Raw genomic sequence first — 26494 nt, 5'->3', positions numbered from 1 at the left:
TTTATTACAGGTTTGCTTGAGCACATTAAATGAATCAATACAGTCATGATTTGAAATGACTCATGCATTAAGCAATTTCATGTGTAAACTTAAAGCGATCCCAGCCAGGGAGTGCTAATAACAGGCAAGTTTATTCCTCGGATCGTCCTTCTCCTTAACATTTTTAACTTGGGCCATTGCCTCCTTTCTGTTACCTTCTTTATGCTTATTAAATTGAATTATACTAATATAGCAATTTATATACTTGTTCTTTTCACTGTGTGGTATAAAAAGGTTGGGGTTGGGAAAATGGCTGGTGGGGGTGGAGAAGAACCTTAATTGTCATGGTGAGAAGAGCTTCTCCTTTTCCCACGCTGGTCCCTGGCACCTTGACTGAAGACATCGAGAAGGAGGCCCCTGAGTTAGAGCCACGGGAATTGTGTCGGGGCCTGGTGCCAAGTGACAATATCGAGGATAATTTTCTGGGAAAAAAAAAAATTAACATTTTTCTCATAAGATGAGGCATCTCCCTTCTTACATTTTACTGACAACATCTCAATTTCCAGTAATATTACAGTGTTAGTATGATATCAGAGTGTTGCTGTCAAGTTACTTTCTTATACATACATAATTTAGAAGAAGATTATGTTCTATTGTGTTGGAGTAGGGAATATTTCCTTGTTTTCATACCATGTTTCCCCCAAAATAAGACCGGATCTTATATTAATTTTTGCTCCAAAAGACGTGTTAGGGCTTATGTTCAGGGGATGTCATCCTGAAAAAATCATGCCAGGGCTTATTTTCCGTTTAGGTCTTATTTTTGGGGAAATAGGGTATGGAAGTCATTAGGAAGGTATTATGATTTAATGTTTAGTTTCCACATTGACTTTTTGTATCAAATAAGAAATACTTTACTTTTCTCTTAGTCTCTATAACTTAGGATTTGGGGCAATTTTTTTTTGTTTTGTTTTGAATTAAAATCCATGACAAGACTAAAAGTGCATTCCGGTAGGCCTGCCCCTTTTTTACTATTAGCATATTTTTTTCTCAATTGTTATTGTTTATATTTCCCTTGGAGGGTTTCTGTTACACTTTGAATCCATTATCAGGGTTCACCCATTCATTCATCAGCATTTATTAAGGACCTATTGTTTATAAGACTATCCCTGATGTTTCAGAGATGAGTGAATACTATTTATCCAGGAGGGATCCACAGACTCCATAGGCAGTGAAATAACAACAACAACAAAAAAATGAAATGTACTTTTTAGGTGCTGTGATAATTAAGTTAGGGAACAACAGGTGAGGGTGCATGTATCTCGGACAGGATGTGGGCCTGGGGGCTGCAGGGAAGACTTCCACCAGAAGGTGATTCTTGAGCTGATGCTGAAGCATCAGAATTTGCCAGCTGGAAAAAACGGTATTTCAGGGAGGTCCGTGCAAAGGCAGGAGGTGAAGGAGGTCATGTTGTCCTTCGGGAGCTGTAAGGTGTGACTAGGGTCCGAGTACCTGTGGAGTAATAGTTAGATGAGGTTGGACAGGTCTTGGGTCATGGAAATCAGAAACTGCACATACTAAGGAAAGCGATTGACAGCTAAAAAGGACAAGCAGCTCAGTGGGCATTGCACAGAAGAGGAAGTTGGAATGCTGCTGGTGGGAAACAAGGGCTGGGACCAAGGCAGTGGTGGGGTTTGTAAGGTGAACTAATCAGTTTTTGGCTTGGTCATCAAGGTTCATCCATGGTCCATTGCATGAGACAGACTATAAAGGGAGGTTAGTAGTTTTGGTGAGATGGGTGAGATAGACGTGCTGACTTTAGTTTTGTTGATCTAGATTCCTTGTTTTGGGAACTGGATGTATTCTCATGCCCCTTGAGAGGTTGTTCTTGATAGCCACCACCCCACCCCCCACCGCCACTGTTGTTTTACTTTCTGTGCATCTTCTAACTCAGTTATCCTTCAGTTGGCAAACACATTATTGGACGCAAATTAAATTAAAAGCAAACTTCTGTGTGTTAATAACTAAATTGCTCAATAAAATGAAACATTTTAATTTTACTTTTTTTCTTAATGCGTAGGTTAGGTGCTGTCTCCGTAGAGGAATAGATTGGAAAACCCTCTTTAATTAAAGAGGTAGCCTTTCCTGTTAGCATCATTCTTGAGGAATCCTGCTAGCAATTGTCAAAGAAATGTCTCAACAGAGAATCTTTGAGCTGGGGGGAAGTTTAGTAACTGGGGCCACCATTCTCAATCTCAATTTACAGTTAGGAAAACTGGATGCCAGAGAGGGGGAAGCTATTTCCCAGTGTCACAGAGTGCGTCTAGCTCGGTGTTTTCTCCGTGGTACCTTGATGACTCACTGTCAGAACCCCAGGGAGATGACAGAGCAGAGTTTGAAGAACTCTCATGCTCTAGGCTGCTTACTCAGTGTTAGGCCCAGAGTTACGTCTATTCTTGACTTTAATCTTATTTTAAATTAACCTCACTGTTCATCAGTCAGCAAATATTTGTTGACGATGTAGTTAGTATGAAAAGTTAGTATGAAAGGGATGTTATTTTAAAACTAAAATGATAAATAAGACTATTTTTCTCTTTAAGAATCTTCTTGCAGGTTAATTTTTCAGATAACTCCTTACAGGAGTAACAACTACTTTTTATGAAATATATAGCTTGTTTGACATAATTATTTATATGTAGCACACACACATGCAATAACAACACCAAGAAAATAAACCCATATAAAATGTTGTTCATTTTCATTATTATTTTTTAACTTTACTGGTTCTTTGTTTGTTTGTTACCTTGTTCTCTCTGCACAGGGGGCAAGCAGTTTCCTGCCTACCTTTGGAAATGCCTTTATGCCTGTGGGCAGATAATACATTAAACCAAACAATTAGAAAAAGAATGTTGATAGCCTTTTATTCAGTTTATTCTCCTTGAACCTTAATTAGAAAGAGTGATCTGGTGAAAATTTTATTTAAGTTGGTAACTGACATAAATACTTGCAAGAGGGCATTGGGTAGAATGGTTTTTAAAAGCGTTAGTCCTCTGTTCATTTATTTTGGGGCCCCCTCTTTTGTAGTTGTCCCCTTCAGTGTTCCTGGAAATTTCTATATGTACAGTTTTGAAAAACTTAACTTCAATTTAGAGTAGTTTAGTTAATAAATTGCCATTCTAAAGCAATGACTGCTTTTATGAAATAGTATTTTTTCTATAATTCTTTGTATGTTTCTTGTGTTAACCTCTTCCACTCAGGTAAGAGTATTTTGTACTTTCTGCACTGCTATGAATTTAAGTCTAGGGTAGAAACATAGCCATTTAGTGATAGAGAGTTTCTGAGCTTGAAGTTGTTAATGCTTTTGGTTTTTCTGTAATTTTAAGCTTCACAAATGTTTAAATAAGTTTGTTGTTATGCTAGATCAGGCATTGGAGTTTCAATAAGACGTTGGATACACAGAGTCCCTACTTTCACCCTTTTGCTGCGATGGTCGGATATACCCGAATGAATATTTCCATCCACTGACTGCAGTTGGAAATTTCCAGAAAGGAAGTTTAGGAAAGCAGATGTACATTTTTTAAAATATTTTTGCGTTTTTCAAGAATGAATAACAATAGGAAATTTTTATTCATAAAAATAATGCCACTTATATGCAAAGCAGCTCAAATTATTATTATGAAATGCATAAAATAGTCAAAATACCAACTTTTTATTTTTTGTAAACATTTTGGGAAAAAAAAACTTTAAATCAATGAACTCAGCCAAAGAGTTCAGCAAGCTCCCTGTTGAGGCTTTGCTAATATCTGTCTAGTAGATATAGCAACCCCAGAGTAAAGCTTAGGAGAAACAAAATGCCGACACCGCTTTAGAAAACCAGAACATCTGGTTCTGGCTGAGGTGGGTGGCATCCCTGTGAACTCTTACAAAAGTGCTTTGAGATCATTAGCTGATGAAAGCCTCCACAGCATTATGTGTGAGGGTAATCATCAAGGATTACCACATTGCTGAGAGACAACAGATAAAACATGGATGTCTCATGGTAATGGGGAGTGCTGGAGTGCTGTAGGAGTCGGGTTTACGAGGTTGGACAATTAAGTTCACTAACTTGCTGCAATGATGTTGCTAACCTTTTTTTTTTTGATATCAGAGGGATTACTCATATAAATTTGTACCAACTGGACAAACAGTTAACCAAGTTTACTGTTTGGAAGTGCTGAAAAGGCTGCATGAAAAAGTTAGATGACCTGAACTTTTTGCCAACAATTCATGGCTCTTGCATCACGACAATGCACCAGCTCACATGGCACTGTCAATGAGAGAGTGTTTAGCCAGTAAACAAACAACTGTATTGGAACACCCTCCCAACTCATCTGGTCTGGCCACCAATGACTTCTTTCTTTACCTGAAGATAAAGGAAATATTGAAAGGAAGACATTTTGATGACATTCAGGACATCAAGGATAGTATGATGACAGCTCTGATGGCCATTCCAGAAAAATAATTTCAAAATTACTTTGAAGGGTGGACTAGGTGCTGGCATCAGTGCACAGCTTCCCAAGGGGAGTACTTCGAAGGTGACTGTAGTAATATTCAGCAATGAAGTATGTAGCACTTTTTCTAGGATGAGTTCGCGAACTTAATTGGCAGACCTTGTACATACATAAAAATTGGACCCACCAGACTGAGAAAGGCGATCTAAATTTTCAGTGAGTTCTGGTTCTTTTGCAAGTAGCAGGTTTAGAAGATGGCAGAAATGACATGTTCCTTCTTTCTTACCTCTGCCTGTTCTTCACCCTTCTCTACACAAGATGCTCTGATTCTTCACTCAGAACCTTTTTGAGATTTAGATATACCTGGAATAGAGCCACTTGGGTTTGGGCTGGTGGGGTGTCTTCAAACACAAATCTCATCGAGGAATTGACATGATTCCATGGATCGGCCACAGACCCATTAACTGGGTGAGGACTAACAGGATTTGAAAACTTAACACCTATCGTATGAAAGGACATGAGAAAAATAAGAGGGGAAGTGTGACAGATCCATTGAATTTTTTTTATCACGCTACCGACCGCTCTACAAGGTCTCCTAAAAGGTTTGCTATGCAATTGGTAATATCAGCTGACGAGAAATGCTATTTCCTTCCCAAACTGGTTAACAGGAGACACTGTTGGGTTTTGCGTAGGGAGAGAAATAAGGAAAGAAGACAGGAATGCAGAAGGAATACGTAGAATAAGAGCTACATGGGGCTACCTAGGAGTGAGGTATATGTATTTCTTTGTCTTCTGGTCTGTCTGTCTTTTGTTTAATCTTCTCTTCCTGAAGTCATACCTCTTATCTAGTGGGAAGTGACTAAGGGGTTGTAGTCTGTAACCTTCCTATCTGATGTCTGGATTTCTTTTAAGCTGCCACCAGTGGAGGAATAAGTATGGGGTATTAGTCTTTCATGTTCTCTCCTTTCAGCCTTCCTTGCTGAGCCCTTTATAATATTTATTTAAAAACTGTTATTTGTATGAGTCAAATTGATCAAATTTTGGCACTTTTATATGATTCAACCTAATAATTCAACCCTTGTAATTCTCAGTCTTCATTATTGCTCCTTAACTCTTGAGTTTATAATAATAGCTCCCGTTTATTACACCCACTGTATGCCATGTACATCACATGTGGCAACTCTGCAAGGAAGTTATGATGTGCCTATTTTGCCTGTGAGAGACTGCAGCTCGGGCAGTTGGTTCACGGTTTCATGTCTAGTGATTTAAACCAGAACCCTGTTTCAAACCTGGAACCCCCTTGGCGCTACTGTGCCTCACCGCCTTTTTCCTTTGAGTTTTATCCTTCCTCATGGTGCTGTATATTCTAGCACAAATGAATGAGTCTTTGGCTGAACAGATAAGTAGATTTTGGTGGGCCTCCAAACCACCTCAGTGAGGGTGTTTGAGATCACATATTATAAGCAGGTTATCTTAAAAAATATAGAGTGGTGTTTAATTACACTCACTCCTGTTATAATCCACAGTGAATGCCTCTTGTTTTAGCCAAATTATAATTTAAATTCCAGAGGAGAAAGGTGCTCTGATATTTGGTCCTTGAATCCGTCCCTGGGGCCAAAGCATTAGGAAAATTAGGAAATCTTATCATACTCTTGGTCTTCTTGCTAGGCTTTGAAAGGGACCTTAATCTTTTCCTTAAAACATCCTGAAGACTTTGTTTTTCCTCACCCTTGCCTCCTCTCCCCAACTCTTTTCCTCCATTCTTTAAAAGTCTAGTGAGTTTGATCCCTAGTCAGTATCTAAATATACACCTGATAAAGTAGTGTTTCCATTTCAGAAATCCTTCCCAGGATTTCTTGGGAAATTTGTAATTTCCAAATCTTGAAAAATAATCAGTTAAATCAGATCTATGGAAAAAAGTATGATTCAACCTAATAATTTCCCCGAGATAATTAAACCATCAACATAGAGACATTAGTAGATTGACGGAATCCACTGATGACAAGGTGAAAGCTAACCTGTGGAGTTGAAGGATAAGATTGACATTTCTGAGAGCTAGGGCAGAGTCTGAGCACAGAGGAGAGAATTGCTCATGATTACTGGTAGCTGTTGCTGTGTTGTAAATGTGTGTCCGTGGCCCTATCTGCTGCTACTAGTGAGTCATCCTTGCAAATAGAATAAATATAAGTTTATACGCATAGCATAGTGTATACAAATCCTGTGAGGAGTAGTCCAAAAAATATGTTTCTGAAGCAAAATAAGTCTTTAAAAATGGCAATTTCAGCATGTGATTCTGTGTAGTGCTGTTAACCTTGCTTGTAGTTCCAAATGCAAGTTATTGCAGGGGTCACCAAACCTTTTCTTTAAAGGGCGAGATAGTAAATATTTTAGGCTTTGCAAGCCATATGGACTCTGTCACAACAATCAGCTCTGCTGTTTCAAAGTGTGAAAACCGCCATAGACTATACATGAAAGGAACAAGTGGGGCTGCATTCCAGTACAACTTTTTTTTACCAAAACAGACTGCAGGTTGGATTTGGCCCACTCTTGGACTGCTACCCAATAGTGTTCACTCTCATTTTCCAGTATTTGAATATTTGTTATAGGATACAATTCTTTGTAAATACTATTAACTTTATTTCTTATTTATTTAACAATTTTGTAAGATATCCATAGTAATGATTAAAGAATGTTTGGAAATGTTTTAAGAATAACTTATAATTTGAGGAATTCTGGAGAAATTTCTGGAAATTCTCATTTCTCATTCCCAAATCCCAAAGAATGTTTATTATATTTATATTTATAATTTGGAAACACTCAGAGAGGGGGACCTGTTGTATTTCCGTGCTCCGCTGTACTTCCTGATTCAATCAGCAGTTATCTTTTCTCAGCTTTATATGGCTTTCCCTGTTCTTTGTGCTGTGTAGTATCCCTCTGAGTTTATCAGTTGTCTAGGGCACGTGACCTGTTTTTTCCTACCGGGAGATTGGGAATCTTGGACACCAGCTAATCTCCCCATTGCCTTTCTCCAGAATTAGAATAGGTCATACCTATCTTGTCCACGTATTCAAGTATCTGGAGTAGATCATTCCTCAAGGACACTCAACATCTATATGCTTGGTTGTAGCGGTATTATTTCAGAGCCAGAACAAAAGGACATTTGTAGCACCACGCGGATGATTTGTGTTATTGTTTGGAATTGGTGTGCATTATGCTCTTCTGCCATGCTGTTTTAGCCCTTCTGTTATTCTGAGGGGTGGAAAACAGGGAAGGGAATTAAGGATATCTAGTATAAGCATTCAGTTCAATTCTCACAGTCAAGATGCAAGTTAGCTTGCATTAAAAACATGCATTTTGGAGTCCACAAAACTTGAATTGATTCTTGGTTTTACCACTTATTAAAAATGTGTGATCTTGGACAATTTTACAATTTTACTTATCCTCTCTAACATTGTTTACTTATCTTTCAAATGGGAATAACAATACCTTCCTCTCAATTTTTGTGCTGTTAGGGTTAAATCAGATAAGACAAGTATGAGGTTAGCACAGTTCTAGAACCAAGGACTCACTAAATGATAACTGGCATTATTAGTAACTCTCAAAGGTGGGAGGAATGTACCATGTTTCATGGGAAAGGAAACTGAAACAGGTGAAATGATTTGTGTAAGCTCACGTTTAGTAAGTTGGGAAACTGGGTTTGGCTGTTTCCTAAGTCTGTATGATTGCTGGCATGTGGTGTTGTTTATAATAATTTCAGTTAACAGTAATTCTACAGCAAGATACACCAGGATTTATTTGGGTTATGGGGCTCAGTGGATAGACAGGAAAGGTATGGTGTCTTTTTTTTTAATTGAGGTATAATTGATAGATAACATTATATTAGTTTCAGGTATACAACATAATGATTTGATATTTGTTTGTATTGTAAAATGATCACCACACTAAGTCTAACATCCATCACCATACGAGGGATGACATCTTGAAAGGGCGGGGGTTTAGAGTATTTGGAAGCCTCATTTTCTAGAAGCCAAGGATACAGTTATAACTAAAAAGTTGAGAGAACTTGCCCTGAATTTTTTTTCCCCTGTTGCTTAGCTGCTGTGTTCACTGCCAAGAACTTGTTTGATTTTAAGTAACTTTTATGCTTGCCTATCAGTCAGGTCCCATCAGATACAATGACTTTTAAGAAACCATGCATGTTCTTTTAAATTGGATTAAAGAAAAAATATACTACCATTTTAAGCTCCCAATTGGAGTTAGAACATTTTTTTTTGGATTTCTGTTTCTCCCCTTCCTCACACTCACCCTCCACCACTTCACAGGAATGTGCCTCTGACCTTTATGGGTTAGATTTTCACCCTGCATGAGGCATGATTAGCTGCCAATAATTAAACCTCCATTGCCAAACAAATGTGTTGGCTAACGTTTTGGAAAAAACTCAGCGCAGTGAAAGTTTCATGACAAGTTGCTGGAGTTTGCTATATATATACTTATTTTAGAGCACTGATTTTAGTTGGTACATATGTCTCCTTTTTTTGTTGTTTTTATTTTTTTTATTATATATGGCGGTTTGCACACAACTGCCAACCTTGCTTATTGGTGTGAAGGGTATTTGTTGGGAGATGTATTCTGACTGGAACATTTGAAGAGTTAAATGTCCAGAATTTGCTCTCAATTTTAGCTCCCATTTTACCAACTTGAGTTCTTCCTTGTACTATACACCACGGTTTTGACTTCAGTCCATGGGTTACTTGAGAGCCTGATGAATTTTAAAACAGATACTAAATTATGTTTAATTTGGAGACTCGATTTTTATCAAATAACTCTTGAGCACCAACTCTATGCTAGGTACGAGGTTCTATAAAGAAAGGAAATAGCAGAAGAATGAATAATATGTGATCCTTGCCTAGTTTGTCATTTGGTTTTGAGATAAACCCAGTTCAAGGCAGAGGATTAAGGGCCAGGTTGATTAAGGGTCATATAGAGTATAAATACCAGAGGACTTAGAATGGAACGATCTGAAAAATATAAGAATCGTTAGAGAAAGCTGAACAGAGGCGAGAGAACCTGGACACAGATTGAAGCATCAGAAGGAATTTTATGCAGTGAAGGTGATAGGGCTAGGGAAGTAGCAGCACCTTTGTAATTAAAAAAAAAAAAAAAAAAAAAGGCGCCATCTCTGATTTTTAAGAAGAAAATCGGAACATTATGCACCAGTGTTTCCTTATTTTCTGTCTTATCTAAACCTCCCCCCAAACAGTGCATTCTTATAAATTAAAGACATAATTGGCCCTTGACAGGGCAGCATAGCACTGGCTGCCTCCTAAAATGCAGCTAGTCTTTGGCAGAGGGGAAAGCAACTTCAGTGTGAATCTGCCAAATTTCCCTGACCCCAGGATCTTGGAAAATACCAGGATTTCAACAGTTTGCTCTGAAACTCAAGGTTTGTGAGTGCTGCTTAGCTGACAAGTTTGTTTGTAAGGATGTCCACTCTGAAAACTGATTTTTACTCTTTTAACTTCTCTAAAGGATTGCTGAAGAATGTTACATTTCTGCTTGACCTTCCTACAGGGGCATATTTTTGTGTGTCTTATTTCTTGTGTGCCTTTTATGTGTCTTACAATTTTGCAATCAAATTGATGTGAGCCTCCATTTAAACCAAAGCAAGGAAAGGTTTGACATTATTTGTAAAGCATTTCCCTTGAATTTCAAGGTTAATGTGATTTCCCTTCCAAATAATTATTTTAGGAATGCTGTATTTTGGGTTTGTTTTCTGCTTAGATTTATTTACATGAAAGTTTTCTTGGCAAAATGTTTGTTGAGGTTAAAAAAAAAAGTGCTGTTTTCCGAAAGGAGTGAGTTCTTCAATGTTTTGTGTCACTTAACTATTTGAATGGGAAAGTTTGGTTCTAATAACAATTTCCTCTTCCTTTGGCAAACGTTGATGTTTTTAAAGTCTTCCTAAAGGAAAAAGGAGTTTGGGTGGCTTTTTGTTTTTTGTTAGTTATCTAGAGCCCCCTTCCCTTCCGTTGTGTGCTCTTTTTCCACCATTGTTTATGAGCCTTTGAACTAGATCTATCTACAACTGAGAACGGTGGTTGAAAATGGACCAAAACCAGATTATTTCTGGGTGGAAACATAAGAGGCTGGTGACTCTGTTATATGGGGTGTTTTTAGGAGTGGCTAGGCTTCTGGAAGAGACTTTTGTTCCATACTGTCTAGTGCTTGAAATTTTTATTTTTTAACAAAGTACATATAACAATTAATATGCAAAGCCATTGGTTTTTTGTTTGTTTTGTAATGGGCTAGAGTAAATGGTCTATGGGCTGTAAAGCAACTTGATTTTGAAATTTACCAGCTGCAGATCTTACTGGGTTTTGTGTCATTTGGAAAAAACTATTTAAAGACCATTGAGGATATCTGATGTCAACATGCAGCATGTCAGTGTTTTTCAGCCCTTTCCATACTTGCTTCAATGGTAAATCGGCCTTAGCTTTGAGGTCCCAAGGCTTGTCAAATATGCACTTGCTTTAGCCAGTACGTTCGCAACTACAGAATTTTCCTTTGCTTAGCTGGTGTTCTTTCTTCTTTTCCTCTGCAGCCCTGAGCTACTTGTGAGCACCGTGTTGCCAGCACAGGAGCTACTGGAGAACTTCTCATTATCCCAGGAGATTCCAGGAACGCCTCTCCCACTCCCCACGTCTCTGGTGACCGAGTGAGCAGAGCTCTGAACAGGAGCACACAACTCGAAGGACTGCTGGAAGATAGTATGACCCGGAGCCAGCTCTAAGGTAGCTGAGTCAGCTTTTCCCCAGGAGCTCTCAGAGCAGCATTGCTGGAGCCAGCGGTAGAGCTGTTTCCACAAACCACCTCTTTTAATGCTCTTTGGCGGAGATCAGATCTACCCGGTAAATTCTTAGCCACAATGATCATTTTGTTGGTTTATATGAATCCAGTGTAAGAAAGTTAGGACTCAGCCTAATTGTCCTTAGTTCTTGCATTGCCTTGAAGGTAAGCTTTTTTCAGTGGAGCTGCACAGTTTTTCTTTCACTTTGGCCAAATTATTCACATACTACCAACATTTCCCTACATATAAAACACTGCTGCCATATTTTTCTCCTTACAGGACCACTACTCCCCCCCCCCCCCATTGTAAGTAGACTTTATGTTTTAGAGCAGTTTTATGTTCACAGCAAAATTAAGCAGGAAGTACAGTGTTACCATATTCCTTGTTCTCATACACACACGACCTCCCCCACTGTTAATGGCCCCCACCAGAGTGGTGCATTTGTTACTGTAGATGACCCTACGTTGACACATCATCTCAAAGCCCATAGTTTACATTAGGGTTTATTCTTGGTATTATGTGTTCTATGGGTTTGGACAAATGTATAATGGCATGCATTCACCATTATAGTATCATACAGAATAGTTTTACTGTCTTAAATATCCTCTGTGCTCTGCCTGCTTCACACCCCCGCCCCTACCCCCAACCCCTGGCAACCACTGATCTTTTCACTGTCTCCACATTTTTACCTTTTCTGGAACTATATTTTCATAATATGCTTCCTGTGGAGTCCTTTGAAATCTCTGTAAAGAAAGCTTGCCATCAGGATGGAATACTATTAAGTTTGTGTTAAGCTACAAATACCTACTTTAAACTAGAGTCTAAAATCTTTATGAGGGGATGCCTTAAGTGCTCAATGTTGGTGTGTGTGGCTCTCTGAGTTAAATGTTGGGATTGCTCAGATATGATTTGAAACTTGTATAGAGAGACAGAAGCAAGGAATTCAGGATTAAAGCCTGCTCGGGTCCATGCAGCCTCCTTAGGTTTGTCATTTTGGGGGAAGGTCTTTAGTAGCTATCAGGTGCTTTCTTTTTTTAAAGGAAGTCCAATTTATTATTAAAATTTTTTTTCTTTATATAAAAGTTTAGTTTTGATTACTTAATTCCAAGTAGTACAAAACAGTATAATATATATATATATATATATATATATATATATATATATATATATATAATTAGATTTTCTTTATTCCTTCTCTCACCTGTAGCTAATAATTTGGAACACGTACTTTTTCACATAAAGGTTTTTTAGTGTACAAAGTGTGCATGTTAATTATGTTTAAAAATTGATGGAACATGACTATACATTTTGTTTTACAACTTTCTTTTTCCTTCCACTTCATATGTTGTGGATATTTTTTCTTTTAAGCAGAGTTTCTTTCCTTTTAAGCAGAATCTCAGCTAAGTAATGACTGCTTAGTGTTCCTTATATGGCTGTAACGTAGTAATAGCCAGTCCTTGAGTGAGAGGTTAGCCTATAATTTAAAGAGGGATGTGGGGGGAGACCTTTTACATTAGGGAAAAAAACAAAAGTCATGACTGTTGACATTGGGCTTTTAGTCATTAAGGGTGTGAGTTTTTATTTTCCAGGGCAGATGATGTATACAGCTTTGGGCTGTTGCCGAGGTGTCAGTTATGTCAAATTTTCATCTTCTGGATGCCTGGAAGGAACTTCTTTGGCATTAGGCTGTGTTAATATATTAGCTTAGTTGTTAGTTCTGGCTACCATCCTTGGAGCATTTTGAGATACTTTTATGCCCATTTAAGGTGGCATGAGGTTGAATTAGTTTTAAGAGAAAGTAGTGAGTAATAGGGATGGAATTAAGAGACTGACTTCATTTTGCATATATATTTATTTGAGGAAAGAGGAGGAGATGACAGTGTTAGTTAATTGCTAACCCTGTGATTCTGAAATGGTTAAAATTGTTTAGCTCCATAGTTTTATGGGGTGGGTGACAGTGAGAATCACCAGAGAAGTTCTCAGGTATTGGGGGTAAGGAATGAATATATTGATGTTACTTTATAAAATATTGTTTTTTAGGAAAGTAATATAACTGATGTTTATAAGATTAGAAAGGTACAAAAGAGTGAAAAATAAATTTTCCTTCTCCCCTTGTCACCCAAGTGCCCAGTTACCCTTCCTAGAGGCAATCACTGTTACCAATTTCTTGTGTATTCTTTCAGAGGTTTTAGAGTATAAATAATTCATCAGCATGTAACCTATAGATTGATGAATTTTTTTTTTTACACAGATGGTAATGATATATACTGTTTTGTACCTTTTTTCATTGAAATAATACTTCCTGGAAGTTCTTCAATATTAATACTTCAGTATTAATACATTTTTAAAAGATGGATGCCTAATATTCCACTGTAGAGATATGCTGTGATTTATTTAACTAGTATTTTCTTGATGGCCGTATAGATCATTTCCAGTTTTATTATCATTAACTAGTCTGTAGGGAATAATAACCTTGTACATATATCATTTGAAACATGTCTGTGAGCATATCCATAGCATCCATTTCTAGTAGTGAAATGGCTGGGTCAAAGAGTATGCACGTTTTAATTTTGGTAGAAATTTATTGCCAAAGTACTCTGGTCATACAGCTTGCAAAGTTTTAGGTTTCACCAACAATGGATGAGAACACTGCTTCCTCACACCCTTGCCAACCAATCACAGTATGGTTGCCAGACTGATAGGTTTTTTTTTTTTTCTTTGCCAAATTGATAGGTTAAAAATGACAGTTGAATGTAGCTTTAATTTGCATTTTTCTTATTTTGATTGACACTGAGCACCTTTTCATAAGTTTAAAGGTCATTCTGTTCCCTCTATGTTTGTGTCCTTTGTCTATTTTCCTATTGGGTTCTTGATCTTTTCATTGTCAGTTCATAGGTTCTCCTTTGCATTAACAAAATCAGTTCCCCACCCTTTATTCTCTTTGTGATATTTATATCTGTTATTTGTATAAAAATAATTATTTTCCTGTGCAGATTATTCAAAATTTGTATCCTTAAACTTACTAATTTATTCATTCAACAAATACTTATTGAATGCCCAGGTACTAAGCACTTGTTCTAGGCACCAGGCTATACAGTAGTAAAGAAAACAGATCCCAGTTCTTTTTAATTTTTTTTATTGGGGAATATTGGGGAACAGTGTGTTTCTCCAGGGCCCATCAGCTCCAAGTCATTATCCTTCAATCTAGTTGTGGAGGGCGCAGCTCAACTCCAAGTCCAGTTGCCGTTTTCAATCTTAAGTTGCAGAGGGCACAGCCCACTATCCCATGTGGGAATTGAACCAGCAACCTTGTTGAGAGCTGGCAACCTTGTTGAGAACTTGCGCTCTAACCAACTGAGCCTTCTAGGCGCCCCAGCGGAACCTCATTGTTTTCGATCTAGCTGTGGAGGGCGCAGCTCACTGGCCCATGTGGGAATCGAACTGACAACCTTGTTGTTCAGAGCTCATGCTCTAATCACCTGAGCCATCTGGCTGCCCCAACAGATCCCAGTTCTTGTTCCATGGAGCTTACGTTCCAGTGAAAGAAATAGTCAATAAAAGATGTTCAAAAAGGTTTATAGAAATGAATATATAGTAAAATTTTTTGTGGCTTCAGTATTTTATATCACAGGTGAAAGATGTTTTCCATTCCTAGAGTTAAAAGCCTATCTCATGGTTCTTTCTGGTGTCATGTGGTTCTTTTTTTAGATTTAAAAATTTGATCCACCTGGAATGTTAGTTATGAATCCAACTTCATTTTTCTTTAGGTGCTCTGTTAATTAGGGTAAGGCTGTGTTGCTGTAACCAAGGGACCAAAATATGCTATGGCTCAAACGACATCGAAGTTGAGTTTTTCCTCACTTAACAGTCCCAGTGTGAGCAGATAGGGTCAGCACAGCAGCTCATATCCACCAGTCATTGAGACTCAGGATCCTCCTGTCTCGTTGCTCCCGTAGTTGTCCCTGTCGTTATCTGCATGGTAATAGCTGGCTGGCTACCATATCTGAGTTCCCTCGGTGCGAAGGGCAGAGGGGAAAGTCCAGGGCAGATGATCAGAAGTTGCACACGTCACTTCTACTTCCACTGGTGAGAACTTAGTTATGTGGGCATATCTAGCTGTCAGGGAGGGTAGAGCATGCAGTTTCTGCTGGTCAGTAGGGACACAGGAAGAAGCAAAGAGGGAGTTTTAGTAGAAAATGAGCAGTCTCTGTCATTGGCTAATCATGCCAGTTTCATTGAATAGTTCCAACTTTTCTCTTTGATTTCTTTTGTATTATAAATTCCCATATACCTTTTGATCTATTTCTGGGATATTGTTTACTTTCATTGATCTTTTTGCCTATGCGTGTACAAGGATCACACTGTTTTTTAACTCTTAGGGCTTACTATATTTTATCTTTTTGGTGGGGTGGATCCATTTTACAGAATTTTTTTTTTACCTACATTCCATAACATTTAATTTTTTTTTTATTGGGGAAGGGCAACAGGACTTTATTAGGGAACAGTGTGTACTTCCAGGACTTTTTTTCCAAGTCAAGTTGCTGTCCTTTCAATCTTAGTTGTGGAGGGCGCAGCTCAGCTCAATGTCCAGTTCCCATTGCTAGTTGCGGGGGGTGCAGACCACCATCCAACCTACTGAGCCATCCAGGAGGCAGCTCAGCTCAAGGTGCCCTGTTCAATCTTAGTTGCAGGGGGTGGAGCCCACCATCCCTTGCTGGACTCGAGGAGTTGAACTGGCAACCTTGTGGTTGAGAGCCAGCCCACTGACCCATGTGGGATTCAAACCGGCAGCCTTCAGAGTTAGGAGCATGGAGCTCCAACCTCCTGAGCCACCAGGCCGGCCCCATTTTACAGAATTTTTATATTTAAGTTCCTTTTTACAGAGTTTTAAAGTTCTGTTTCACAGAATTTTCATATTTTGTGTATGTAATTAAAAAATATATATGAAGTTTAAAGTAATCATATCCAGTCACCACTCCCTTCTCCTTAAGAAGAAAACCTGTTAATATTTTTGGGATTGGGTTAAATGTATAGATGAACTTTGTGAGGAAGTGTTCATTTACATCTTTATGTTAATTTTTCTTATTTGATGATAATGGTACAGTGTTTGGGGAACACTGATCTAGACTCTACAATCTTTCTATATCCTTAACCTGTGAAACTTGCATAATTGAAATAGGAGAGAGGGAGGACCATGGTATCAAAAGATGCTGTTTATTTTAATGCTTGATTTCTGATTATGACTAAGTAACTGATGCCTCTTTCTCTCTTAAAAATTAATAAACTTAGAAGTCGAAAGAACAACTTTCCTGTTTGAAGGTGAAAAAGTAGTTGATATTTCAGAAGTTTACTTCATAAGCTTGTTTGTAACACAAACCTGGCAGATTTTTGCATATATACATGATACGCAATGCGGTTACTTTCTGTGGGTGTGTGTGTGTTAGTCTGCACCTTTTTTTTAACAACACACAGTCTGCTTTCTTCTCTTTTACATTTTTATTGTAAAATAAAACACAGGTACAGATAGTCACACTAAGTATACATAGCTTAGTTAATTACTATAATGTGAATATTTTTTAGTGACCACCACGCAGGTCAAGAGACAGAATATTAGCGACCTCCCTAGCCCCTTTGAGTTGGCACATCTCATGCCATGCATAGCCCCTCTCCCCCTGGAAGTAACCACTTTCCTGGTTTCTATAGTAGTTGCTTCGTTGCCTTTATGGTTTTATCACCTGTGTGCACGTGTCTAGCCACTGGAGTTTAGTCTTGCACATATTTTTATGTCTTTTAAGTCTCTTAAACCTCAGGTTCCCCATCCAGCTTTTCCCTTTCCTTACAGTTTATCTGTTGAAGAACCCAGTCACTTGACCTCTAATTTTTCACTGGCTGGATTTAGTAATTGCAGCCTTGTGGTTCAAGTCAACTTTTTTTTTTTTTTTTTTTTTTAAGTAGGAAACGGTATTTTAACACCACATTCTGGGCACCAGAAATGCTCACTGCTGCTGGGTAGATCATTGTTTGTAGATCTTTTTAAGGACAAAGGGTAAATATATACATAAAATACTTCATGGCTTCATACTGATACTTCTAATTCAAATTCAGTTTATTAGGTTCTTACTTAACCTTTTCTGTACTGCATCTGTAGCTCCTTAATTCCACACGGAGAATTCTGGTTCTCTGAAACATCAGGGGATCATAGGATTTGAGTATGATGTAGTTACTCTTTTGCTTTCTTCCACATTATACACACAGTGTTTTGAATACTGCCACAATCTTAACACTACACCGCTAGTTGTGATCACAGAAAAGCAATACAAACAATTTCTTTTTGGTATTCTATCCCATTCTCCCTGCAATTTTTTTTGGGGGGTGGGGTGGGGGGTTTGTTTATAGTTATTGAAGATTTAAACATTGATTAGCTTTTAGATGATATTTGGAGGAGGAATACTTTTAATTTTCTTAGGTGAGATGTTGGTTTTATAGTTATGTTTACAAAAAATCCTTATCTGTTGGAGAATTTGGGAGTGAAATGATGTGACATCTGGGATTCTTGTTAAAATATCCCAGGAGAAAATGGACAGAATAGAGGAAATAAGATTGCTCTTTTTTGAAACTGGGTGGTAGGAGGTTTATTTTTGAAACTGGGAGGTCAAAAATAGAGTTTATTATACTTTTTTCCTTTGTTTTTTTGTAACTTGAAATATCTATAATACATTTAAAAAATAATTTTATAAATAGTGAAATGACAAGGAATTTATGGTAGGGGAGGAAGGTACTAAGGAAGGAATAGATAGGGAGGAGGGAAAATTGTAAAGATTTCATTCTTAACATGGTGGTTCATTTTCAGCTTGGTGGCTCTGAAGTTAAGAAACTTGGTAACATTTTGAATGAAAAGACAAGAAGGCTGAGTTGTGGGGTCTTGAGGGAAGCCAACATTTAAGGGATTAGTGATATAAGAGGAAACTGCCCTCCGAGGATGATGAGAAGATCCAAATCATAAAGATAGAGACGCTGGAGAGAGGGGAGCCTCTGAATCCCAGCCAGGGAGGAGCCCAGAGGTAGAAGGGGGTCATCATCCCCATCATCCCACAGAGTGGAGGACTGAGACCAGCCTTGGCATTCTCAGCATCACTCCAATTACTGCAGGGCTGGGAGATTCCTAGGCCTCATCTCAGGTCAATGAAATCAAAATCTCTGGGGGTGAAGCTTGGGAATCCCAGTTTTGAGGAAGCTCTTTTGTGAATCTGAAGAATAAGGCAAGGTCTACAAAGAGTTAGAACCTTAGCAAGAGGTATTTCAGTGAAGGAGAAGATACAGAAGAGGGAGGCAGCTGTGTATATTGGTGTTTATAGAAAGTTTTCTGTGAAAAGATGAAGTGAGAGATGTGGGAAGACTTGGTACTGAGGGAGGTGGTGATTGTTGAAATAGTTGTTGCTTATAATGATATAAGACAGGTTTGCCTGTCAATGTGGAGAATGTGAATGGTCCCCATGCAAGATGGCTGAGTAGTCAGGCTCAGCAGCCATTCCCTACCCCCGAGAAAATTTGATGGTTTACAGAATGCTTGGAAATCATCATCATGGATTAGACGTACTTTTTATTATTATTCTGAATTTCATATTAAAAGAGAGGCCTCTGCTTCTCACGTTCTGACTGAGCCTGTGGCCCATGCCTGAGGAAGAAGGTATGGATGGGGTCTGGAGTGCTGACATAGGCACTTTTCTTAATTAGTGCTCCCCCGGTTCCTCTTCACATTCTCTGTTTTCTCTTTCTCAGTTTCCCTTTCTTCATGTTAAAATGGGACTCGTGTGTGGAACTTCCACAAGCGGTTGCCTGGTATGGGGTGATATGTTACAGTTATTCGCTTTAGGACTGACTATTGGAAGGATTACCATATTTTCATGATTTCATAATCACAGTCTTCAAAGGTTGTAGAAAGAGGACTGAGGTGAGAATCCTGCTCTTTTTGTCCTCTGCCTCAGGGTCTTTGTTTAGTTTTGTTTTTAATAACAGATCAGATTCATCGGTTTTACCTTCCAGGAGTTCTACCTTTTGGGAGCATCATCTATTTCCTAAATATCATTTCTTTCTCCCCACTTAGTAGAGCATATTTATTTTTACTTTTAACTTGCCATTATTATTTCGGTCAGTGAGTGTTTTGGGTGGGGTGGGTGGTTTTTAGGTTACATCTATGTCTGGTCTCTTTCTACCAGGTTTGCAGAACCGCTCCCTGCCTCATCTCCCCATCTCGTCTTTGTTTTTTGTTGTGGTTACTTCGATGCCAACCCATTCAACTTGTGTGTTGACGTTGTACATGGCTCATTTTCTTTCTCATGATCGTATTTATACTTTTGATGGATATATTTAAATGAACAGCTGTGCATTTGTTGAGTCATACCACAATTATCTGATTCTGCTTTAGCTGCTCGACTAGCAAAAGCATATTTCAAGCTAAGTTGTGAGAGAATTCCATTAATCACATTCTAGTGAGGGGAGGAGAGAGGAGAAAGACCACTATGAAAAGTCTTTTTAAAGATTAATGTTAATTAGTTATTCCATTATATTAGAGTAGATTGATTTGTTGGCTATTAAAGGTGTCACTTGGAGAAACTTTATAAAGGTGTAAATAGCTATAAAGGCTTAATGATAGCTTGGTAGGCAAAATGCCCTGGAATCATTGATGTGCAGATAAAGTTAGTAGCTAGTGCTGGCCTATTTAAATGGATAAAGGGTCTTTAAAATTAGAGTTCCTTTCTGTAAAGCCTAGTGTTTTCGATTCAACATTCCTTGAATTCATTGACTAAGTATTTTGTTTTAAGCCTTCTGAACAAATAACGTGTGATACAGAAGATGTTACAACTTTCTTTTTATTCAAATGTATTAAATTGCTAATTGTAACCTTTGATTGAGTCTTTGGCTTCCATCAGCCAGATCTATTTTTCTCTTGACACTTCCTCAGGGTTCTTTCTGAAGGTTATTAATAGGCATGGAAGCATGGCTTTCCTAATAGCGTCAATAACTGTTAGAAGACTGGGGGTGGAGTGAGATAATATGTCAATTTCTGACTTGAAGGAGCAGTATTCTCAAACTACAGAAGCTGTCTCAGAGGTCACTGGGGATGGTTCTGGGCAGATCAGCTGGTGTCTGCAACTAGAGATCCAAGCAGTCCTTTCCAAATGGGATATTGTCCACCAGGGAGTTGTCTGGTATACCCGGAGTCTGCCAGACGTCTTTTTGTTTGGCTGCTTCTCTTGGATGACACTCTTGAAAACTGAAATCCAAGTTACAAATGATATCTTTTAATTTATCTCAAATACCTGGTTGCTACTATATTAAATTGAGGACATGAAGAGCTCCCCCCCCGCCCCACCCCCAGTCATTTTCTTGCCAGGCTGTGTACAATTCCTTAAACCTCACCCCCTCTCCCTACCCAAACCAAAGTGTAGCATAGACTAAGAAGTTGAAATTAATATGTTTTCATTTACATTGAGTGCCTAGTATGTGCCAGGCATGGGATGTAGCCATGAGCTAGGCAGAGTTCTTTTATGCAGCTTATATTTTGGTGCATAGAGGAAGAAGGGGTTAGGGGAGAGGGAAACATAAAAATCAACAAACTAATAAGTAAATGACAAATTTTACACAGTGTTAAGTGCTATGAAGAAGCTATGGTAGGGTAATATGCATGGGAGAGGGTGGGAAGGTCTGAGGCAGGAATGGGCTTGAATGTGGGGATGGAGTGGGGATGAAAAGGAAAGCTCTGGTTAGGCTGGTGGGTGAAGGGTGCTTTTTCTCACCTCCACAGAAACATGTGCTAGTGTCTCGTATTTGAGAGGGTGAAGGGACCTCCCTTGTGCTGACACCCCTTTCATTTTATTCACTCCCTCTTCAAATTATGATAGGTTAACCATATGAGCCTTAGAATTGGGACAGTTATGTCAGGTGGTCGGTGCCTGACACACCATTTGTCTGGCAATGGGAGAGCTAGAAAGAAAGGTCTGTACTGTTTGGTGAAAGGAGAAACTTCAGGCATAGTTGGAAATGAGACAGAGGGCTGAGACTGCTTCTAATTAAGTACTTAGGAGGAAGTGGGATTTGAAATGGACTCCACAGTTACATATATAAGAGTTTTGTGGGGGGTGTGGTGGGGAATAACAGGGTCCTTCCTACCAGTAGGTTAAAAAAAAAATTGTTCCAGTCACAGTTTGTATCCTGGAGGGTAAGGAGTTAGCCCTGAGCTGCTGAGGCGGATATAACAAAACAGCTGGGAGATGATGGGATCCTATCTGTTGAAACAAAGCAGGAGAGCCATGGCTATTTGATACAGAGGGAATGAAGTGGAAAATGAGGGACGGTTTCCATGTAGTCAAGCATGTCGAAATAAAACCTTGTCTTGAGATACCAGTAAGGCATGGAGTGGGTGATCAAAACATTAGAGTCTCAGAAGCTTAGCATAGTTATTATCTATATATCTAGTAGGGGTGTAACAAAGTCAATTTCATTCTGTAGACAAAGTAAGTTTACTAGGGATTCCGTAGTTCTTACATGGTAGCCTAACTTAAACCTTTCACTTATTTTCATTCAGTTAAGCCTGATCTCCCTCACCAGCCCTTTTTACAAATTAATTTCTTCTTTTTCCCTCCTTTCCAAACCGTATCTTGGGTCCATCTGTCACAGCTGTAATGTTTGTAGTGTAACTCTTTCAGTCAAAACCCTTTCTTTCCTGAAATAATCTGTAATTATTTCCTCTAACTACAGGATGAACTGATCCAGGGGCTGGGTTTCAGTTCTATAGGACTTGTCCAAGAAGCTATTTGTATTCATCTATCATGAAAGATCAAATTACATGCTAATATTCTGAAAGTCACACCCACTAGAAACCCTCTAATAGCAGTGAAGTCTATAGAAAACCAAGCCCTGGCAACTTGCACATTGCCAGTTCAGACAGACTGTGGTGTGAAAAATATTTCACAGGTCATTTGTGGACTGGAGAAAAGACCCTGAATTGACTTATATGGTGTGATGATTTTGGGTTAGCCCTTCTTTGCAGCCATAACTGACAGCCCATGTCACTTATCACCCCTCCGAAGGCCCAGGTACTTTGGAGCAAGTTGCACTTGTGTTATCTCTCTGCGTGTTGAGCGTAGAAGAGACATAACTGTTCTCACATAAGCGCTGAGTTTTGCCCCATTTGGAGGTGGTGGTTGTTAAGTATACCTTCCCTCAAAGTTTTATGTCTAGAATTTGTCTAACTTTGCCCCCAAATGTGGCGACTTACATTAATTTCTGTTATTATTATTATTTTTTAAATTAAAATTTGTTGGAGTGACAATTGTTAGTAAACTTACTCAGATTTCAGGTGTACAATTCTGCAATACATCATCTATATATCACGTTCTGTATTCACCACCCAGAGTCAGTTCTCTTTCCATCACCATATATCTGATCCCCTTTACCCTCATCTGCCACCCTCCTCTGTTTTTATTTTGAGATGTAAGCAAGTTCAAGAGAACTGAAAAGTGGAGATGGGGAATGGGAAATAGAAATCACTTGATGTATTGTAAAGGCAGCTTGTTTTCTTTTTTTTTCCACATCAAGATCTTTTTTTCAGGGGCAAATAATCTTAGGTTACAGAGTATATGAAATTAGTTTTAAGTTCAGAGAAATGGAAAGAGGGCATGATTGAAAGGTGGCCCAAATAACCATGAGTAAAGATTGTTTCCTGAGAGCAAAATCAAGATGGTTAAAGCACAGAATATGTTGAGGCTTGTATAAAATGTTAAGGATGACAACAGCAGACAAAAGCAGCTAAACTATGACTGACTAGTTTAATGAAAGTTTTGAGAATGGTGGCTGGTTAAGACCTGAACTTGGGTTTGATGACCTTGGTTTTGACCTTGCATCCTTGAGCAAGTTACTTCTACCTACCCTCTGAAAATCTACCCACTGAAAATTTTATAGATTTTCTTATCTGTAAAATGGGATTAATATGAGTATTTATTTCAGAGTGTTTGTGGGAGAGATTGAATGAGGTAATATATATGGTCTCGAAGCACAGTGCCTGGCTGGTAAGTACTACTGCTGTTACTGTTAGGGTGGTAATGATGTAATTTTGACAGATAACTAAGAGAAAGCAGAATTACTCTAATTCTTTTTCTGCTTTACCTCTACCTTTTATGTTAAGGAGAATGAGTTTGTTGGTGTTTTGCTTTTTTCCCCCTTTATCGAAGGCATAGCATGGACTGTATAAAGAGATACAAAGAAAAAAAACTTCTGGAAGAGTATTGACAACCCCTTCCAGTGGAAAATGAGTGGCTTCACGTGGATGGTGTCATTCAAAATAGGGATAAGTGAACTATACAAGCTGTTTTTTAAGATTCTTTCTGACTTGGAGATTATTAGAAGTTGAATTGAGAAGAGTATCAAGAAAGTCCCTACTGAACGAGTGTAGGTACTAAGTATTAATAAATTATATGTTGAACAAATGGGCAAACCATATTAAGTTTAGGTCACTAGGCTAGACAAGTGAACACTTGGTGGAATTTAATGATGGGAAAGAATGTTACAGTTCATCTTACAACTTTCCCTTCATCTTCAGTATTATGGATAACAAATTGTATGCTGTTCATAAACCTAGGTTTTAGAAATATCCTTTATTCTTATAGTAGTTATTAACTAGATTCTTAATATTAGCTCTAAAAATTGACTATGGAAGTATATTATTCTGTGACCAATATCAAAATGCTTTGTGATTTTTTTGGGGGTAATGTATTGCAGTGTAGCTGTGACTTTATCCAGCTGTAAAATTGTGATGAGCAAAAGAAGTGCCAAACTTGGTCTCAAGCCCACACATGTTAGAAATTGAGCTAAATGATAGCTCCTTAACTGGATATCAGTCTGATCTATAAATGGAGTTTGAAAAGTACCATGGGATTTGGAAAGCAGTTCTTTTCTGGCCTGGTGATATGCCTGTTTTTTTGGCAGAATATCATGGGAATATTCTGTCTCCTAAGCGTGTAGTCCTAAGACATTGTAAGAGATGGTACTGATTTAAAGAGCGTGTCTTAGTTAAGTCAGGAGGTACTGGTGTCTGGGGTATTTAGATCACTTACCAGGTAGAGGGCCCTATCCAAAAACAGAAAGGAGATGGTATATACTGGAGGTAAAGATTCATACTCAGAACTCTTCAGATAATATTCTGTATTCCCCAGTAGCCTGTGACTTTTGAGTTAGGAATTTTGGCCTTAGAACATTACATAAGGGTTTAGTTCTAAAGGAGGTGAGCAGTTGAGTATCTTCTTTTCACAGATTTATGCCTCATTTTAAAAATATTTAGTTGTGTCCATAAAATACTATTCCCACATTAAAAAAAAAAAAAAAATCTAATGCCTTCTTCCTTGACCATAGATTTTGTTGACTTCCTTGATCTCCTAATGAGATTTCTAAACCTGTGTACCAGTACCATTTTTGTCAGGTATCGGGTAAATGCTCAGCCTAAAATATCTGGTACCATCTGATTAACTAGTGTGGGAGAACGACTGATCATATAAGGAGTAAAGCAGTGGTTCTCAAAGTGTAGTCAAAATCCCCTGGAGTTTCCATGATTTTCTTAGGGGTCCCATGAGGTCCACTTTCTTCCAATGACATGTATGTTTAAGGCTGGATTTTACTATATATGCTTCAACCAACACAACATGTTTTAACAGACTGAATGTAGAATCATATATGAGAATCCAGTTGCTTTCTACTAACCCAGACCAAGAAATTAGCAAAATTGCAAAACAATGCCACTTTTCTCACTATATATTTTTGGCGAAAATATTGTGTTTTTTAAAATAATTTATAAAAAAACGTAAGGTAGTGTTAGAAATAAGATTATTTTTAAAAATTCTCATTTTAATTTCTAATAGAATCAGTGTTGATAGATATAGCCCACATAGACAAGCTCCTTAGGGGGTTCAGTGATTTTCAAGAGTATAAAAAGATTCTGAGATCAAAACGTTTGAAAACCACTGGAGTAAGGCATCCCTGAACTATTGAATTATTGCCACTCTCTTTTTCCACTACCTCCTTTTTGCCAACCCACATCTAAAACTCTTTAGCCAAAAATACTTGAGAGGAAGGGAATTGAAAATTTACTTTTAAAAACAGTATTTTCTTTTTAGTATATTTTAAAATTAGAAATAGATCCTTGGGGCGTCACATTTGGAGGTTAGCATACTGATTTTTTTTAAAATCATTAAAATGTGATGAGGTTATTTATTCCACAACATTCTCCTTTCTACATCCCTTTCCCCCTTTCCTTTTGGAAGCACCATTTTTAACAGCTGAATTAAATGGTCAGCAGAGACACTCCAGAAACTGAACTAAATGGTAACCAGTAAGTGATGCTAATGTTTTTTTCTGAAAAATGTTTGGCAGATTTTGAGTTATCTGTCTATGAACAGTAGATTAGCTAGGGGCACTGCATTTATAACTTTTTTTTTCTGTATTTTTTTATTTATGCGGTGAAATTAATGTTTTAAATTTGCTTGCACAGTTACAATCTGTTGAGGTATTTTGGGACATGGGCTTTTGTTGGCTTTGTAACAGGAAAAAGTGTCAGTGGTGATTGTCTTTTAGATTTTTTTTTTAATAATGAAAGGATTCTTGATTTTGAAACTTGAGGCTTGTGAACTGCTAACTTTCACGATTATGTATACTAAATTCTACAGATTAAAGTCACAGAGATGGTAAATGTTTTAAGCCTGCCATTTCTTTGCAAGTGTGTATGTGTTTGTGTGTAGGATGGGGGTTGAGGGAGATAGCTAATTCCTTAGAATTTAAACTTAAATTCAGCTGATTAATTCAGGGAAAATACAAATTCAACAAGTATTAAATGTGTACCTACTTGGCTCTGGTAGCAATGAATAGACCATAGATTTTGCTACCATGGAGTTGACAGTCTTGTGAGGCAAGCACATGTTCACACGCACACAGGTATGGATATGTAATTATTAATTGTAATAAGTGTTATGAATGAAAATTAACAAAGTGGTATATGAGAGTGTAATGAGGACATAATGAGGGTTTAGCCAAGCTTCTTGAAGGAAGGGACATTTAAGTTGAGACTTGAAAGATGAGTGGGAATCTGCCAGGGTGGGTCCTCAGAGAAGCGGCCCAGTCAGGTGGAGCATGGTGG

The 26494-nt window shown here is 38.1% G+C and overlaps 1 protein-coding gene across 2 annotated transcripts in view; it reads left to right on the top strand.

Annotated features, from left to right (window-relative positions):
• ACVR1 (activin A receptor type 1) overlaps positions 1–26494 on the top strand; it is a 128075-nt gene that overhangs the window by 39099 nt on the left and 62482 nt on the right. Inside the window, exon 2 of one of the 2 annotated variants that reach the window (XM_074336651.1) lies at positions 11068–11257. The gene's annotated coding sequence lies outside the window, so the exon portion shown is untranslated. Of the gene's footprint in view, positions 1–11067; positions 11375–26494 lie in introns of both variants that reach the window. The other variant, XM_074336653.1, reaches the window with a different exon arrangement.

Source organism: Rhinolophus sinicus, linkage group LG01 (genome assembly GCF_036562045.2).
Source record: "Rhinolophus sinicus isolate RSC01 linkage group LG01, ASM3656204v1, whole genome shotgun sequence".
Taxonomy (NCBI): domain Eukaryota; kingdom Metazoa; phylum Chordata; class Mammalia; order Chiroptera; family Rhinolophidae; genus Rhinolophus; species Rhinolophus sinicus.
Note: the sequence above shows the minus strand (reverse complement) of the source record. Positions and strands in the feature narration are given on the sequence as shown.